The sequence below is a fragment of the Calidris pugnax genome, unplaced genomic scaffold, assembly GCF_001431845.1.
Source record: "Calidris pugnax isolate Ruff unplaced genomic scaffold, ASM143184v1 scaffold1105, whole genome shotgun sequence".
Lineage (NCBI taxonomy): Eukaryota > Metazoa > Chordata > Aves > Charadriiformes > Scolopacidae > Calidris > Calidris pugnax.
In genome coordinates, this window is record NW_015091722.1 from 29,538 (window position 1) to 30,275 (window position 738).

Sequence of the window (738 nt, forward strand, 5' to 3'; positions counted from 1 at the left end):
CCCACCACTAAGGGACCCAGGCGTCCAGGATCCCACCCATCCCAGCTCCCATGGACCCAGGTATCCGGGGTCCCATCCGTCCCAGCATTGAGGGACCCAGACGTTGGGACACCCGCCCATCCCACCATGAAGGGACCCAGGCATCCAAGGTCCCACCCATCCCAGCTCCCGTGGACCCAAGCATCCTGGGTGCCACCCATCCCACCACGAAGGGACCCAGGCATCCGGGGGGACCCAGGCATCCAAGGTCCCACCCACCCCAGCTCCCATGGACCCAAGCATCTGGGGTCCCATCTATCCCACCACGAAGGGACCCAGGCATCCGGGGGGACCCAGGCATCCAAGGTCCCACCCACCCCAGCTCCCATGGACCCAAGCATCTGGGGTCCCATCTATCCCACCACGAAGGGACCCAGGCATCCGGGGGGACCCAGGCATCCAAGGTCCCACCCACCCCAGCTCCCATGGACCCAAGCATCTGGGGTCCCATCTATCCCACCACGAAGGGACCCAGGCATCCGGGGGGACCCAGGCATCCAAGGTCCCACCCACCCCAGCTCCCATGGACCCAGACATCTGGGGTTCCATCCATCCCACCACGAAGAGCCCCGAGGTGTCCGGGGGGACCCAGACGTTGGGACACCCCCCATCCCCAGGCATCTGGGGTCCCCCCATCCCACCACGAAGGGTCCCAGGCATCTGGGGGGACCCAGGCGTCCGGGGTCCCCCCCATCCCAC